Here is a 16,552-nt window from a genome sequence, read left to right on the forward strand (position 1 = left end):
GGCCAGATAAAATAAGCAAATAATATTAACAATTAAAATGACGTTTAAATAAAAAGGTCTTTATTTGTTTTTCAGCACCAGGCGGACCTCTCTGGGGAGCACATTCCATAGATTGGGCGCCACTGCAGAGAAAGCCCTCCTCCAAGTACCTACCCTCCTAATTTCTTTCACAGAGGGTTCCCGGAGAAGGGCCTCCCCCGCAGATCTCAAGGGGCGGTTGGGCATATATGGATGCAAGCGCTCCTTCAGGTAACCAGGACCCAAGCCGTTTAGGGCTTTATACGTCATCATCAACACCTTGAATTGGGCCCGGACTTCGATGGGAAGCCAGTGAAGCTGACGGAGGACTGGAGTCATGTGAACATAACACCCAGTCCCCGTCAGCAGCCTGGTAGCCCTATTTTGAACCAATTGAAGTATCCAGACCATCTTCAAGGGTAGCCCCATGTAGAGCGCGTCACAGAAGTCAAGGCGGGAAGTCACCAGCGCGTGTGTCACTGTCGCCAGGCAGTCGTACTCCAGGTAGGGGCACAGCTGATGAATCAGCCAAAGCTGGAGGAAAGCGCTCCTCGCCACTGCTGTCACCTGAGCTTCCAAAGTAAGCTCTGGGTCGAGGAGCACTCCCAGGCTGCGGACCTTGTCCCTAAGAGGGAGTGTTGCACCATTCAGGACCAGGTCAAATCCACCCTCTCCGAAGCCCGATCCGCCAACCAACAGGACCTCCGTCTTGTCTGGATTGAGCTTCAGTTTATTGGCCCTCATCCAGCCCATATAATGCATGTATGCAACTATTGGACCTCAAGGATCTACCCAATGGTCAGGATTCCTGGCAGATGTTTTCCCTATTGATTAATGTGAATGGTTAATCACTAAAGGCCAAACATTTCTTTCACAAAAGTGGACACAATGGGAACTGTATCATGCCATTTCAGGTTGTCAGTGGGAGGAATGAGAAGCTCCATTGACATGGAAAAAAGCACGTTAAAGTTCTACCCTGATTTTCTTCTTGATGGGATATTTTTCTACATGCAGGGAGTTGCTTGTAGAGAGTCCTTATGTGAGAAGACAAACATGGGACCTCATGCCTGCAGACTGCAATGACGGAGTCCCGTGAAGTTGGATTTCTCCGTGTGTGTAGATTGGCTCTAAAGAAGTACACCAGTCTCCTAGCACTGGCGAAGCTGCATCAGTTGCTGCATCCATGGAGTGCAATCCTGCACCTCTGTTCACACAGCTCAGCTAGTGCCTGTTGTCCCGTAGGGGCTGGTTTTTGTAACCAACGGTAAAACAGTGACGTTCACTCCTTAGATGCTTCCAGGTTTAGCAGAGTGTGGGAAAACAGAGGATTAATTATGCTTCTGATTTCTTGTGCTACCAAGGAGAAAATTAATACAGTTGAACTTTCCCTGACATCTTGCCAATTGTGTGTGCTTATTAATAAAACTTGTCTATTAAAATTAGCAGTAACTCAGTTATTAAGGTTATATTTAAAATTCTAGTTGACCAGTGCTTCTACAACAGTCCTTATACCCAAACTACAATGGAAAGGACATAATCGCATCCACTAATTGCTAGTATTAGTCAATGTGCAGATAAAGGCAATGTCAGAAAACAAAGGTCACCAATAGAAAAATTATGTGTTATTTTCAATTATAATGTAGATAATTTAGGAGAAAATACACATGGTAAGAGAACCTCCATCAACCTAAACCAGGAGATCGGAGCATTCTTTAAATATAACTCATAATACACTCCTTAGCCAAATGAAAATAATTTTAAGAGTGTGACTCTGCATTCTGAACTAAGAAACATACATTTGCCTTATGACACATGTTCTAATGACATATGTGTGACTTTGCGCAAGCTATTATTTTTCTAACCCAAAAGCAATGAGTGGGGCCTACAGGAGACCGGTGGGTGGGGATAAAGTGCTTTAAAATGCTCATCTCAGCTTCCTGTTCTGCTCAAATTCACCCTCCCAAGCAGGTTTTCATTGCTGTGGAGGGGCAGGCTGCCTTGTGGAGAAACAGCCGACCCATTCTGCAGTGAAGCAGGGTACGTGGTCCTTACGTGCCCTGCTTCTCTGCAGAAAAGGTGATCCTACAGAGGAAGATGGTAGATCCCAAGTAGAAGTGTTGGGCTTACAAGAATGGCGATGGTGGAAGTGGTAGAGGCAATGGAAGCAGTGGGGGAGGGGGGAGCCTCACCAATGGCCATGCTGGGCCACAGGCAGCCCACTCTCAGCATGTTGCCCCTCCCCCCCTTTGGGCAAACAAAATGGTTTGAGCCAGCCCCACTACTACAAGGTTTCAACTAGAGGTCTTTCCATGCTCTGCACCTGAAGATGGTTTGAACTGGAAGCATCAGGAAGTGGGCCTGGAATATTTAGTATGGCAAACCTTTGGTCTACTAGGGAGCAATGGCAGAATCCACACTACTTAGCATATAAACCTATTTTTTTTGTCTTAGGTTGTTGTTCTGTGATATTATTTCATGATGTCAGGTCATCAATACTGGTCTCTTTTCTATAAGCATATATTCTGAAAAAGTGGGGCCTGACCAGTGATTTACTCTTTTCCAAGGACCTACTGCTGTGTGAGCCACTGCTTCAGAACTTCTCCTCATACAACCCAGTAACATTAGTCTGAGGTTCATTCTGCAGCAAGCCCAGGTAGGGCTGGAAAACCTCCCATCTGAGAGCTGGTGCTCATAAGCATTGACAATACTGGACTAGATGGACCAAGACTCTGATTTGTAATGAGGGCAGCTTCCTTGGTTCCCAAAAGTACAACAAGATCATCACATGTGAGGGTCAACAGCACGGACATCTTCTCTGTCCACCTCTGTTGGGAATGACAAAGGCAGGGTGCTACCACTCTTTGGATGAGGACTGAGGCCTGGGAAATGAGGGCTGCAGACATAGAGATGGTGGAGGAGGGAGAGCTTCTCTCCAGCCTGCCATCTCCAGGAATTCAGGCAGGCCCTGGGAACCAACAGGGTTTGGAAATGCCAGGAGGGGACTTGGGAGAGGAGCGATAGAAGCCTGGAAGGGAAGGGCTAGCCAACTAGGGGCCTGTGTACATCTAGGAGGCTAGCCCTTCTCAGCAGGGCACACCAGGAGGCTGGAGCCCAAGGCTACTGAAAAGGAGAGTTCTCAGAAATAGTTTCTGCTTTGGGTTCGGTGAGCCACTCTGCATAGTCAGAGACTCTCCCTCTGTTGGTTATTAGTTGCTGGCTGGTGGTTGGAAATAAAGTGCTTTTGTCAAAGAACTGTCTCTTATTTGAGAGAAAGGAGAGGGGAACCCAGCTCCCAGCAGTAACCTTCCAACCCCCAACCATGCTGATTCAGTGGGCAGCCCATTTTAGAATCAGGAGTCAACGGGTTACTTGGTGCTGCAAAACCAAGTACAGGGAAGTCCAATAAGAGACGGGCTTCTCTAAAGAAACCAAGTGCCTTTGAGGTCATCTGCTCGGAGGCCAGCTCAGTGAGCCCTTTTGGGGATGCTCAAGGCCTTTACTTCCCAAAAGTCTCGGCAGTGGCTTTCTGTAGTCTTCGAAGCATGGCACGTATGCAGTAATGATCAGATCGTGTATCACAAAGCTAAAATGTTGAGTTTCCTAAGTTAGTAGCTCGCTTACATAAGGCAAGGCAACAGCTTTTGACTTGAAGGCTTAATGAACGCTTTTCAGGCATGTGTTATGATTATTACACAAGTGTAACAGAATACTATCTTCTCTAATTAATCTACAGCTCCAGTGTATTACTGTAGAGATAAGATGTGTGTGTGTGTGGTACTCGGGGGGAGCAGCAGTGGGAATATTAAAACACACACACACATACACACCAGCATATGGAGTAGGTGACTTGAATAGTCACTTGAAGGAAAAACTGGATAGTAACTTAAAGTAAAGCAGGGGATGTTTCTAGGAAAAGGAAGATATCACTGCTTATAGCAGTGGTGGACAATTTCAGGCCTGGGAGCCAAATCTGTCTTTCCTGGGCCCTCAGCCTGGCCCTCCAACGTTCCCGCCAACTATGAACCTTTCTTCTGACCTCAACTCTTTTCCCGAAGCAGCTATCATGTTGTGGATTTCCTGTTTTGTGCAGTGTCTCTTCCTTTCTTAATAATTGAAATGTTTCTGGTATATTAGTAACTTGTGGTAAAAACCACCTTGAGCTACAACATGCTAGCAGTTTTGGTTCACACCTTGGGCTTTTTGGTTCTACAAACCACTAGGGTGAGGCCCTCAAAAGACTGTTCTCAAAATGAAATGAGGCTCTAAAATTGAAGGAAGTTCTAGCTTACAGTTTGTGTGAGTTACTAATTGTGCAGATTTATATACTACTTTCCCATAAGATTTATCAAACTGGGGAACAACAAATGATGATGATGCCCATATTATACGAGGGGTCTTCAAAAAGTTTCCTCACTTTTATATTTAATATTTTATAAATACATTTTATACAGTTTTTGCTGATGGCATTAAAAAGTTGGTACAACTCTGGGAAAATGCATCACAAAAGAAGGTGACAATGTAGAAAAGTGAAGTAATTTGTTTTTTAAATTCTGAATAAATAGAGTTTGAAAAGTGCAGAAACTTTTTGAATAACAGAAAGTTGAATAACTTGTACAATCAAATAACCAATCATCGCTGAATGATAAAACTATAGCTAAAACAAAGGGAAAGACATATAAAGATGTTCATTCCAGTGTGTCTGTAGCCTTGTCGTTTTGATTACTTTAACGACAAGGCCTGAGTATACTAATGTAGGGAGTGTATAATACACAAGTTGGGCTTATCTCTTTACTTCTCTTTTCTAAGCAAGTACAGATGTAGAAAAGTGGAGGCCGCCATCTCCCCACTAAGGGTCCTCTACACCAGCAACACATCTCACGGTATCGCAGCCTTTATGTCACACAGCAGTACATCTGGAGCAACGACTCTCCTCCCCACACACACGAACACACACTCAGTGCACCATAAAGGACCCCACACAATGAGGCAACTTTCTCTGATGTAGTGGCATGGGAGGCAACCACGGCCAAGACTCAAAGGCTGCTAAAACGGTGCCCCTGGTGCCCTTGAAAGTGCCATGAGGTTTCCCTCACCCTGGCAGGATCCCCCTCTTCCTATCCTACCAATGGGCTAAAAAGTTCTCAAAAGAAGGTTCCACGGAGCCCTGCTCTTCCCACGTCTTTGCTCATCTCTTCTATACATTTTCCCCAAAGATGAAAGGTTAGTTGCAGAGTTATGCTTGGTGAACTGCACTGGTGGAAGTGGTTTGCCCTCATTGCTCCGTACCGAAGCACCCCTGGTCCCCTGAGAATGACACCCAGAGTCAGGAGACCCTGCTTGAGGTGTGGGGTGAGTTGGGAAGGAAGACCCAAATCAAGTGAAGGGACCATCTGCAGATGCGGAGTGCACCCCAGAGAAAAACCTTCCCCCTACACAAAAATCTGCCTGAAGAATGGGTGCAGAATCAAATCCTCAAGGAAGGTCAAACTTAATGTTGCCTCTCTGTGTGTACACTCCCCTTGCAATAAGGCAGCTCCCCTAAGGGAACGAACACTTTATTGTGGTTCCCTAGTGATTTCATTTTAAAGTAAACACACCTATTTCCATCAATATATTTTTAGGTTACATCATCCACCAACTCAATGTAAGAAGGATGCAGAACACTGGACAGAAATATTGGCAAACTCAATTTGAAATATAGGGCTAGCAGACAGCACTAAGCTGTGACTAAAATGTTGCATATCTTGCTCCAACAAAGTATTATAAAAGTACTAATGGCAAATTTACAGATGTAGCTACAAGCCAGGAAAATTTAATCAGAGACTCTTTGAAATAGCAAATACTTTTTAAAAGGCCATCTTTTTTACATTTGCCCACATCATATAGAGGGTTGATGGATGGCAGCCTAAAAACACCTTTTACACATTTGAGCATCTTGTGACTGAGCAGTGCACACGCTGCAGATATAAAAAGATCGGCGAGCTAGGGTGCAATTGTATTTTAGAACTCTGAGCTGTTAATCATTGAGCTTCTTCTCACTGAATCGCTTTTTACAGCTCCTTCAGCGAGAACTGGCAATAATAATGTTTATCAGTAAAGAGACTGATGTTGCGTCACTGCAGAGCTGCAGACCAAGCTTCTGTGGGAAGAAATGGAATGCGAGATCCCTAAAGGGGAGCTTTTGTAATGTAACAGACCAGTGCAGTTGGTGAGTCTCCACAATCACTGTGTTAATTTGACCATTGTGTGTGATTCTTGTGAATGGGAAGTGTTACCAATGTGCTTGCCTGTTGATGTCCATTGATAAAACACTGAAAAAGGAAGTAAGCTTGAAGTGATTGTACTTCTGTTGCTATGAAGATTCTTTTCAAATTCCCCATCAATGTGCAGAGGAGGGTTTGCTAATCAATCAAGCCCCAGGCATGCAGGATCTTGATGTAATGATGCGTACAGCCACATGAAGATTACCCCCTTTTCCACAGTTTCCAGAAAGAAGATGTGAATATGTTGCAAGCGGGGACAAACTGTGCATGTGCCTGATTCCAGAATTAATTTTAGAAATGCTCCTCATTAAGCCCAAATTCAGAAACGGTGAAATGCAGAGCAGACTAAGGAAAGCAAAGGACTATAACAAAGGGCTGAAAGGAGGAAGCTGCTCTTATCCATATTGCAAATTTGACAAGATGCATTTGTGTATAGAAGAGGTTATTAGAAATGCATTTTTTTTCCTTTTGACTCCCAGGTATCCCTAAGGCCTAAGCAACCAAAAATGATCCTGCCTGCTGAGCTCAGTAATTCTCACATTTGAAAGTTTGTTAAATGAGATGTTTGCTTGTGGTCTTGTGGAGATATCAGTCTGGTCTTCCTGGGGTTATTTCCAACACTGACTTGTGGTGCCCAGGAAGCTTGTATTTCTAACACCTTCTCCAGGAATTCACTTCTCCATGCTTGAAGGTGCCCAGTGGAATACTTCCTGTCTCTGAGGATGCTCTGCATACTGGCCATACTCCCAAGAAGACATGGAATCAGCTGAGATTGTAGGGTTTCCAACAGGAAGATGGAAGTAGGAAATCCAGTGCACAATGAAGTTAGCCCCCTGCAGAATCAGACAATCACACAACATCTGAAGAACGCTGCTGGTGCACCACTGAAGAGACACAGTTAGACCTACACAGTTCCTCAGGCCACTTCACACATTCAGAAGTAAATGCCTCCTGAATGTATGAATTGACAATGGAATGCAGTTGATGTAATATGAGGAATAGAAGAACTTTGCGCCTATTACTAATCGATTATCAATGCGCCACAAACTCAACAGAAGCAACCATTGAGGAAAAATTATAGGCTCTAGACCAGGCAAACCATCCAATGAATCTTGAGGGAATTCAAGATTCCTCTTGGATTCACCTTAGATTTTACTTAAGCTTCCCCCTACCCCACTTATCGGATGAGTGCTACCAAAATCCACCTCAGCAGCTCAAGAATTCTTAATGAATTGTATAAGCTTAGTGAAATTTCTCAGGCAGACCTTGTACATGTTTAGGTGGAGGAAAGTTCCAGCTTTTGCTTTGGAATCCTTACAACATCAAGATAACTGCTTTTGACTAACGAATCTCCTTTTGATTTTCATTCCAGTCAAGCTGGACCACTAAACTGTCAGCAGTGGTTTCCTCAGACTCTATAAGGATAATCTCATTAGGAAAATGAATTTGGCTTCAATTATATTAATGATGATAACTGTGAACTGTGCACAATTAATTCTGTCATTGTTCATGTCTGTAAAGTTAACTGCTCACTCCTTTCCCTGGTAAGTGGATATTAATTGGGGAACAGACAACTCAGTCTGAAATAATCTATGACAAATTCTATGTAACAAGCTGGTGTTTCTTACCTCCCTTGATTTGTTCTTATTATGTGCATTATTTAGTGGACAATGTAAATTGCATGAAAACCATGCAGGTGGAGGTAAGCATATCTGTGCTAAAAGGGACTTCCTTGTTCATTCCCCCCTTTATTAGGAAAATTATTGAAGGAAATGTGGAACTACAGAGTAGATGTTAATGCAATTCACATGTTTAGAGCATGCCTCAACACTCCTAGGCTGTATTTTCCCTGTATGTGTGACATTACATACTGTACATGTTTGGGCACTAAAAGTCATATTCCACCACAGTTAGAAGTCTATGCAGAATGACAGACAGTTCTAGGAATTTGACAGCACAAATCCAGAAGAGTCTTCTACTCAAGTTTCGCACAGGGGGGTGTCCTAAACTCCACTAAAACTTTATATGGAGTGAGAGATACTGACACATGAAGAAGAAGGGAGGAAAAATCCCAGGATGGCAAACATAGTATCTACAGACTTCATCAGATTCCAGAGCAACCAAAGCCAACCCTTACAGAACTACTAGTCTTCCAAGGATGTATTCCACACCCCACAAAGAGATAAAGGATGCACTACCTTGAAGAGACAAAAGTAGTAGAGTTCTTGCAATTGATTTAGCTTGTCTGTTATGCATCTGGAAACCTACAGACAACTGGAGTTGTCAAGTCAAGCACAACTAAAACTCCTTCTTTCCAAAAGCAGTGGGTCCTCTTGCTTCAAGAGACACAGAATAAATTTCTATGGCAGAGGGGCACATTTGGGAGCATTTGGTGTGTCTAGCAAGCCTTCCCGACTGAGCTGCTCTGTTGATTGGAGGGCTGTGTGAGTAGGGAGGTAAAGAGGGGTGTGTATTTGTAGTCTGGATCTTTGCTGCCTTTAGACTAAATGACCAGATAAGTTTTCATCTACAGTCTTGGAAAGGGTGATCTTGGAAGAGCTGAAAACTCATTATAAGTAATTCAATATGCAGCTGACTTTTGATTACAACAATACATCTAGAACCAGGTTTTCTGTCTTCTCAAAGCTCAATAATAAGAAGTTCCAAAAAGTAGTTTCCTCCACTCCACTGGGGACCAAACTGGCTGATAGGGCATAAAGATACTTTCCTGTAACATCACCCTAAAAAGTCCCCGTTAAGACTGCCCTATTGGTTATGGTTATAAATTATTGGTTATGAAGGTGGAACTCAAATACTTTGGCCACTTAATGAGAAGGAAGGACTCCCTGGAGAAGAGCCTAATGCTGGGAACAATTGATGGCAAAAGATGAAGGGGATGGCTGAGAATGAGGTGGCTAGATGGAGTCACTGAAGCAGTCGGCATGAGCTTAGGTGGACTCCGGGGGATGGTGGAGGACAGGAAGGCCTGGAGGAATGTTGCCCATGGGTTGGACACGACTTTGCAACTAAACAAAACAACAACAAACTGGTTATGGTGAGCGTCACACTGGTCTCACCACAACACTGCAAGCTTTAAATGATATTCTAGGAAAGGAATACCCGTGTTCTAGAATGCTTTTCTTCATCTTTGAAACATTGATGAACACTCTGTGGAGAGTAGTCATGGAGCCTGTGTGTGATTAATAATCTGCACACTTTTTACATTACCAATCAGATTTGCATCAGCTAAAATGTTTGCATGACTTGAATTTTGAACTGCACAGATATTCTTCTGGAATGATGCATTTCCCCCCCTGCAATTGCATGTTTTGTGTCTCCTTGCCCATTTTAAAGCCTTTCTATTACTTTTCATGTAGTTTATGCGCAGTCATGCAAATGACAAGCTATAATATATAAATGCAGACCACACATTTGTTGTCTTCCCAGATCACATGGAAAATACAACATTTTTTTTTACTTGTTTGAAGCATTTTACCCAACACTGCAGCCAAAAAGGGCTCCCGTAGCAGCCTACAAAGATCAATAAGAGAGTCCCTGCCTACAGACTTGCAATCTAAAAGGTAAAGGGATTAGAAGGGAGGCATCAAAGACCTGACTCAGGTGCAAAGATTTATATACATTTATATCATCATCATCATCACCAAGTTCTTACAGAGATCAGTGAGAAACTGGGGGAAATGATCCGAGGTGCTAAAAGTTGCTGATCTTTCAGCTGAGCCAAGAAGTTGCCTACTGTCCATCCCGCACTCTGCTGCAGCCCGATAACATGTCCCTCCCCACGGCAGTCCCTTCAATTGTATATGGAACGATCTATTAGCTAAGGAGCTTTATGTCATCAGTGTTTATTCTTGCAACTCCTTTGTGAGAGGAGTTTGTCTGAAAGAGAATGACTATGTTCAGGTCATTTAGCTTCATGAATGTATGGTGATTTATACCCAGGTCTCCCTGGAAAAACTTCAAAGTTTAGCCATTGTTTGCAATTGTTTTAGTGGTAATGTATTTCCGAGTCATTGGTGCATTTGGAATCATGCATGGCACATTATACGAACCTATAACATACCCTTCTGTGATTTCCGGGGTGACTAATGCAGTGTTTCTCAGATACTGTGGTAATGTAGCTCCTTCAAGAAGAGAAACACTAGTTTCAATGGTTCTCAAGGGAAGAAAACTGGGATAGTCCGTGATCAAGGCTTGCTCAGGGCCAAGAGTCACATCCGTCCTGTTCTTGGTTTGCATTTTTTCTGTTGTTGCTTTGCTTTGCTTTAATTCTGCTCATGGGGGCTACATGTGCATGGGTTTATCTGACATATTTAGCATAAGTTAAAGCTGTAAGTGTGCATGCCACCACACGCCAAATCAGTAGATCAGTATTGTCAGCAAGGAAAGCTACTAAATGAGGTGACGCATCATTCATGAGACCAGGCAGATGAAACGTGGATGATACAAGTAGTATGGCCATGCGTGCTGGTTCTTAGGAACAAGCAGAACCAAGAACATCCTAAGATCCCAACGTCGCAAGAAAGGAGACTAGTGAAGAAATGGCCACGCGCTCTCTCTCGTGTCCTCTTGACCCCATTGCAGTAGCCATCCTTTCCTTCTCACTGAACTTCTGTGGTGGCTAGAACATCATACTTGTGAAGGTCCGCAGCATGATCTAGTTCCATGACAGTGTCCATCTGTCTCTCCTGCCCTGGTTGCCTCAGATAACTGAAGCCCCGTGAGAGGGCACGAGTGAATAGGGTTGAAAAGAGTGATCATCAGGGTCCCCTCAAAAACAACTCAGCTGAAATGAAGCAGAAGGCCCACAAAATGTACAGGAGATTGGTATCTGTCTACAACGTTGGCACACAGATGGTGGGTACAAGCAGCACTCAGAAGGGGAAATCTGACAAGGATCAGAGGAGAACTGGCTATGTGCCTTTCCTTCCCTTTTCTACTTTCTGGGGAAATCTACAAGATTTTTGGAATTCCTATTATGCATCCTTCGAGCAGAGGTGTCAAGTGTATCTCAGCAGGCAGCCATTCCTTCTGGCATTATTTGGTCCCAGTGAAGCTTCGGCTGGAGGCAACGCAGTTGGTGCTTCCACCACAGACCTGGCTTCACCGTAGAACAGGGAAAGGACCACATGCAACGAAGCCGACCCGGCTGAGAAGACTCCACCTTCTGCCTTGGCTGGCCAGGTCAGCTCGGCCTGCCTCACACCTTGCCCTCCCGGGGAAGCAAAGCTGGTGCACAGTGCAGTGGCTTCTCCATCTGCTGGCCAAGTTGGGCATCTTCTTTGCACACTGCGTACTACGAAATGCACCCGGGCAGCTCCCAATGCATCGAAGAACCTTTTCCCATAAGGAAGGCAGGACGGGACGAGACAGCAGGGCTTGGGAGACAGCGCCCCCTGCAGCACCCCCACCTTGGAGAATGAAGCTACGGTCGGAGGATTCAACATCTCTGCTCAAAAAAGAAAGGAAGGATAGGAGTACTTCATGGAGACCTCAATGGGATGATCATGGTTGCCATAATGCTTATGTTTGCCTTATCTATTAGGGCGTGAGGGGTGACAGGCCACTGTATGAATGGCTAGAGTCAGTCTTCCACATAGTTTCATTCCTGTCAGAATTCATCTATGCTTGGGGTGGGGAGAGAGAATCCTATCACAGTTTTACAATATATACATTTTTCTTGCCTGCCCAAGAAGAGAAGCTCCACATGAGGAGTGACATGTTTTATTGAAGTATTAATACTGAAACACACAAACTGTGTGATGTATATGGATATTGCTTGGATAAATCACCAAAACAATCTGCATTCCATGAGACACTTTTATTGGGTATTTTGTAAGATGTCAGCATAAATATTCCAGATCCAATGATAATGTCAGTGTTCTTCTTACCTGAAGAGGCTTCGAAAACTGGCTTGGCTTATTCCCTGGAAAGAATTTGAGTTGGTTTAAAGCCTACAGCACTGAAGCCTTTCAGAGGAATTAAAACATGCAGCAAAGATTAGAACCATGCATGACCGTCCTCTTGAAATTCTCCAGCCTAGTAATGAGCAGAGAAATTGGGTGGGGAGGCAGAGGGTTACTCTGAATTTTCGAAGGGGATAAATTCTGGCATCTTATAGGTGGGATGGACCATCAACCAGGGTTTCATAGAATGGTTGGGTTGGAAGGGGCCAAGGAGGCCATCAAGTCCAGCCCCATGATGGTGCAGGACACCATGTTACACCATCCCACTCAGATAATTGTCTAGCTGCTTCTTGGATGTCTCTAGCATAGAAGAGCCCTCAGCCTCTCTCTGCAGCCGATCCCACTGCCGTACTGCTCTCACAGTCAGGAAAGTCTTCCTTGTATCTAGCCTGCACTTGGTACACTGTAGTTTAAGATTTGTTCCTTGTCCTACAATCTGGAATGAGAGAAAGGAGGTCTTTTCCTTCTTTGCTGAGACAGCCTTTGAGGTACCTGTAGAGTGCTCTCATGTCACCTCGAAGTCTTCTTTTCTCAAGGCTCAACATGCCCGGTTCTTTCAGTCTGTCCTCATAAGACTGATTTTCCAGGCCCTGTATCATCTTTACTGTCCTCCTCTGAACTCTCTCCAGATTTTCAGCATCCTTTTTAAACCCGGGTGCCCAAAACTGAGTGCTATATTCCAGTTCAGGTCTAATTCAGAATAGAGGGGAATGAGTACTTCCCTTTTTTCAGAAGTGATGCCTCTATTTATGGATAGTATTTGCCCTTTTTTGCAACTGCATCACATTGCTGGCCCATATTTAACTTCTTGTCTACAACTGTCCCAAGGTCTTTTTCTTTTTCAGTCCTGTTGAGCCAAGTATTCCCCATCTTGTATCGATGCAGTTGATGTTTTTGCATAGGTGGAGAACTTGCCATGTGTCCTTGTTGAATTCCATTCTGCTGCTTTCTGCCCAGCATTCAGGCTTGTCTAGGTCACCCTGCTTTTTGCACAGTTCTTTCTCCTTTTCTCCTACAAGTTTGGGGTGGTGCTGTGTTGCCATCAGAAGTGGCAACAGCATCAACTGTGTTGGCAAGTGGACCCCCAGTTAGCATCCAGCATTTTGCAGGCGTAAAGCACGAAAGCTCCAGGTAAGAGGCAGAGCTGGTGCCAAGCCAAAGCCTGACTCATTCCTGGGGCATTTTACACTCGAGTGAGGAGTTTGGTGGCTTTGAACATGCCCTACCCCTATGAGGCAGCTGAGGATGCCGGGTGTCTGCTTTCTGGCTGTCACATGTCTCCCAGTGGCTCTGTCTGAGCTCCGTGTTTGGACCAGGTCATAGAGGAAGAACCACTTCATGGACTTCAGTTGAAATATAGGAGGCCAATTGCAAAGACGCTAGGAGTTGAAGCTTGGAAGGATAAACAAGCACTTTGTTTCATCCACCAAAATGAAGATCTCACTCGTCTTTTTACATATGAGCATAGCTCCTACTGTCATCTGGTCTGGATGGCTGCGGATTTAAATATATGATTTGTTACATTTGAAGTGGCAATGTTAAGTCCCCATTCAGGTACCGTGGGGGTGGATGCTCTTGAGGACTTGAATCTTTCCCCTCACACCTACCAATTAACTACAGCAAATGCTTAAAATAGGACTGAGTTTGCACCCAAAGTATTACCTTCACTAATATTTATTTTTATCCTAATTATCCATATATCCATAATAAGTCTAATTCCCTCCTCATGTTTATCCCTGATGACTCTGCTCTCTCAGAATATATTTTGTACTTAGATGATTGTCATAATGAATTATGGGATTTCTTTCTTTTTTAATTGTCAGTTAATTGTTACCAACATAATGTAAATACGTTTCGATTGCATTCTTAAAATTAATTCCCATTGTAAAGAGTATGCACTACAAGTCAAAGTCATACAGAAACTGGAAAATTATTTATCATCCAACTGATCATGCTAGACTTTTATTGGATGTTGTTTATATGCTGATATTTAAAATATGATCATGCATTTGAGAATGCTACTTCCTGAGTATGAAGCAAGGAATTAACCGAAAAATTCACCAAAGGGAAAACTTGGCAATACAATTTTCTGGGAAGACATTTGATAGCAGAGGGACCTGTGAAAAGTTCTTTCCCTGGGTGGGGTGGGGTGGGGTGGGGTGCGGTGGTCTTCCTTTATTTCTCTCTATCTGGGCAGTTCACAACAATCCATTAAAGATAAAATTTAAATTATTGTATTTAAATTGTAATTTAATATAATTATTAAATTATAATAACCATATTATAAGGTTGCTGCAATTATAAACTACACCATATTATAATATTTAAAAATTGCTATGCAAGGTTTAAAACCAACTATATAAATTATATTTTATATAATTGCAATAACTTAAACAAGATAGACCTTGGAACTAACAAAGCCCCAGTAAAGGAAGTCCCATACCTTGACGATTTCATGGAGAAGCTGCAAATACCCTTTCCAAAACTGCCCTGACTGTGGAGCTCCAACACTGGATCCTCTCCTAGTTCTGGATTTGTCAATCAGATCTCCTCCTTTCATGGCCTGCCCATCATGAATGCAGGTAAGGTGCCGCTGACTACTCCTTCTCAGGTCCACCAGCAAGCATTTCTGGTGGTACAGTTTCCGGATCCTTCCACTACTCCTCAAGTCTTCTGGCAACGTGCCACAGGCAGATTGGGCCCCTCTACCCTCCTGTGACTCACGTTGCTTACCTGAGTAAGTTCCTTCAACTGCTTGGTGTTCACACTACCTGTTGGATCGAGCCAAAGTGGGAACCCTATCAGAAAAGTTAGCAAATCTCCTGAGTGTGGCAGCAACAAGGAGAAAGTGTGTTTGTGTAGTGGGGAGCTGGCCCCAGGGGTCATCTTCAGAATCCCTACTCAGCCCCTCAATGGGACCTGGAGAGTGGGAGGGTTGTCCCACTGAAGAAAATGGGGCCAGGGACTATGCAGCCCCTCCTTCGCTCGGTGTGCATCCCCTGGTCGCAGCCAGAGGGCCTCTCCATATCTTCCTTCTATGATGGGCTACAGGCAAAATCACCAAAGCTTGAATGCCAGGGAGGCGGTTGTCAGACTGTGCATTTGTGAGACTGCAAAAGCCGTCCTGGTCCAAAACCTCAATTTTCCCCAAACTGAGTTATTTAAATGGGTTGAAATTAGAAGACTTTTATTACTGGGAAGAACATAATCTTGCTTTCTACGGATTGTTGGGTAGATAGATCAGTTTTGCTGTCACATGTTGTTTTGCCCATCTTGGTCTCTGATTTCTTCCACTCTATTTGGCTGAAACAGAAGAACGAGGGCATGCCCTGCACTTTCTTGTAAAGCAGACATGCTGTTACAAATCCAGTTTGCCTGCCTGCAAGGATCATGTTTCACATGCTCAGTTACCATGGCTAATACTCCCTAAACCCATTTCAAACTCTGATTAAGCCGACATTCAGGACAAATTCAGAGGTGAAAATGGGTTGAAAGGTTGAAAAACTGCCTAGCAAGAATAGAGGTTCTTTCCTTCAAGAAGACGTAACCATGGGAAACAGCAATCTGTGAGGTAGCATCCAAGGACTAAAAGACATGCTCAGAAATCCTTCTGAAGTCAGGGACAGCATACCAGCCTTGGAAGAGGGAGTCAAGATCCAACCCACTTCTCCAGCCCCCTCACAGTGAGCACAAGGACTGTTCCAGCTGCCTTCTGAGGTCAGAGAAGTGACCTTGGAGGAGAAGGAAAGGGGACATTCAGATTTCCAGAGCCTTCTCCAGCCTCCTTCCCTTCTTCTTGGAAATGCCCTCATTACAAGGACTGAAAGGTGTTCCAGGGATGCTGAAAAACCTGTCTAGCAGAAATCATCAGAGATGGAGGACAAGGAAGCAGCAATCTCCCTTCCACTCTGTCAGTTTCAGCCCCACAGGATGTAGGAAGCTGAAAGAAGCCTCCAAGTTAAGAAGCTTCCATACAGCAGCAGTGCAGTCAATAGGATTACATCCTAAACCACTGGAGGAGTAAATCATCTTGATGAGCATTCACTGATTTATAAAGGGAAAAAGAGAAGCTTGAAACTGATTCAAGGCATCTAGCAAGGGGGTGTAACTGAGAGCTTTTGAATATAAATCAGTTAGGGATTTTAATATATTAAGCAGTATAAAGATATTCTAATAAATAAGTCACTGTCATTTTCCTAAGTGCAAGTGTACTTATGAGTAGGAAAATGTACATGTGTACAACATGCAGAAGATGCATGACTTTGCCTTTTCCAGTGACGAGGGCTG

Source organism: Varanus komodoensis, unplaced genomic scaffold (assembly GCF_004798865.1).
Source record: "Varanus komodoensis strain SLA01 unplaced genomic scaffold, ASM479886v1 scaffold47, whole genome shotgun sequence".
Taxonomy (NCBI): domain Eukaryota; kingdom Metazoa; phylum Chordata; class Lepidosauria; order Squamata; family Varanidae; genus Varanus; species Varanus komodoensis.